This window comes from Cicer arietinum, chromosome 5, assembly GCF_000331145.2.
Source record: "Cicer arietinum cultivar CDC Frontier isolate Library 1 chromosome 5, Cicar.CDCFrontier_v2.0, whole genome shotgun sequence".
Lineage (NCBI taxonomy): Eukaryota > Viridiplantae > Streptophyta > Magnoliopsida > Fabales > Fabaceae > Cicer > Cicer arietinum.
The window spans coordinates 29,314,607-29,317,475 of record NC_021164.2 but is presented as its reverse complement, the minus strand read 5'-3'; positions in this window follow the sequence as shown (position 1 = coordinate 29,317,475).

Sequence of the window (2,869 nt, the reverse complement as noted above, 5' to 3'; positions counted from 1 at the left end):
ATGAATGCATGAATGTAGACACTTTAATAAATCATCAATATAATGTGATGCTAACTTATTAATGGCATTTCACGTATAACATTTATCATTCACACCTTGAAAATGTTCAATACAACCATTATAACAACGTATCACATTATCTGTATTCCTTACACTTTGAATATGTTCAACACAACCATTATAACAACATATCACATAATATTTATTTTTCATACTTTTAATATGTTCAACATAACCATGAATATAACATGTCACACCATATTTATTTTCTAAATTTTGATAAAAGCAATTCAACATAGTATATATTCAATCTCACAATTCTAAAGTAATTACAATCACACATTCCAAAATAAATGCAATCATACATTCCAAAATAAATACAATCATACGTATAAATATATAATTGGAGTGATGCCCTTACCGATATGAGTGTCGTGATTAAATTATCACGCAGCGGTCTTTTTGCTCCAATTGCACTACACTGAGATGAATTACCAACTCCTTCTTGAATTCCTTCCTTTTCTATCTTAAACTCTTTTTGCTATATCGCACAATGTTTTTTGAATGGAAGACGTTCCTTTTGTTCTTTTTTTTCTTTCACGAACGTTAAGCCGTGGGAACGTTAAGGCAGGAGTGGGGAACGTTAAGCCAAAAGTGGGGAACGTGGCATTTCCACCCAAGCCATGAAACATTTTTTAACGGTTGCTTTTATTATTATTATTATTATTATTTTTATTATTGTTATTATCAAAATTAAAATAATATCGTCAGCAATTATTTCTATTCCCAAAAATAAATATAAAAATAAGATAAAATGACTGGGCGTTACAGAGTGTATCTTCTTGTAAATAAATATGAGTGTTTCTTCTTGTAAATAATTATGAGTCTATCTTCTTGTGAATAATTCTGAGCATATCTTCTTATGAATAATTATGAGCATACCTTCTTGTGAACAAATTCAGAGCATATGTTCTTGTAAGAAAATTCATAGCATATCTTTTGGAGAACGATATTTTGACCATATCTTCTTGTGAAAAATATTTTGACTATATCTTATTTTCACCTTGGTCGAAGATTTCCTTCAATTATAATTATGAATCGTATCTAATTTTAGATTGTGTTCAATACTTATTCATGCGGATCTTCCTTCATACTCTTGATAGATTGGAGCAGGAACGAGTTCGGGCTTGTTCTTGAATATTCAGAAATTCTAATTCGGCTAAGTCTTTTCTTCATAATGAATGTTTTCAATCAGAGTCGTTGACTTTCCGTCGTAGCTATTGACTTTCTTGTTGGATGAGATGATGTATCTCTTGAATAATAAAATCCAGAGGCATAATTGCATGACTTAGAATTAGTGACTTTGGGTAAATCACATTGTTGAACAATTAGAGTCAATGCAACATTAGTGGTTGCATATCAGAGGCAACATTTTAAGTGTTTTGCAACTTTTGATTAGTGGAATATGAGCTTTGAATGTATGGCTTGAACAATATCTTCAAAGTTAGTGATAACTTGATATAAACTCTCTAGAGGCATGCTGAGTTTGTGCACATCAGAGGCACGCAAGGGCTTTAGAGGCATGCTTAAAATTCAGTCTTTAGAGGCATTCTTCATAACCAGTTTCAGAGCTAGTCTTTAGAGCCTATTTTTCAAACCTAGTTATCACATGTAGTCTTCAGACCCAAACATCAGAGACAGTCCTCTGGTCACTTCCTCTAGTTAGTTCCTCTGGTTACTTCCTCTGGTCAGTTCCTTTTGTCAATTCCTCTGGTCACTTCCTCTAGTAGCTTCCTCTGGTTGTTTCCTCTAGTCGGTTCCACTGGTAACTTCCTCTGATTTTCTTGTTCTAATTTCTGCACACTCAATGAAGCCATTAGTCCAAACAAATTGTTCTCTTACAATAACTTTGTTAACATCAAAATCACAAGAAGAAAACCAACATGGTTCGAACATAAGAGATTGGAATATAGAAAACATTTTCTTAATATCTTCATCTTCTTCCATCTGAAAGAGTTCATACTTCTTGACAAGTAGATTTGCCTTGGTTTCATGTACCTACTTATTTCCCTTCATAGTTGAGAACTAGAGCATCAAGGACACTCTTTGCAGTTTCTTTGTGGCTGCATTTTTCGATCTCTTCGAAGGTGATAACGTTCATCATGAAAGCTTGGGCTTTATGATGCATCTTATATTGATGCATCAACAACGTCTTTTGGAGTCTCACAACCATCTTCGATTATGTCTTAGAGTTTAGGATCTTGTGAGATGTAAAAACTTCTAAGCTTGTATTTCTAGGACTCGAATCTTTCTCCATCAAATAGAGGAGGCCTGTTAACATTTCCGCCTGTAACTTAATCACCAGAGTTTGTCATAATAACATAGATCTTTTCTCAAACACGACTAAGTCCTCAGTTTTGAGACTATGCTTTGATGCTAATCGTAGAATGAGAAACAAAAGAAAGATGGGTTTGAATTGTGTTTTATTTAATAAAATGTTTTAGCAATATTAAAACCAAGTGATGAAAATATCGCAGATATAACAAAAGTACATAACAACACAACCAATTTATCCTGATTCACCACCAATATGTTAGCTACGTCAAACTAAAGAATTTAATTCACTAATTCACCAACTAAATCACACTTTACTTTACACCTGCTAGTCAAATTGAGTGTGTTCAAGTTTTGTCAACCTTCTAGCTAAGTACAATCAAGTTGTTGAGATATGCAACAACTACTGGACTAGGTTACAAAAGAGTAAGTTTAAGGATTTTCTAAATACTCTCACAAGAGGGTGTTTTCAAGATGTATATTTCGAAACTGTTTCCCTGCACTTAGACAAAACAAAAGATAAAGAGAAAGAGTG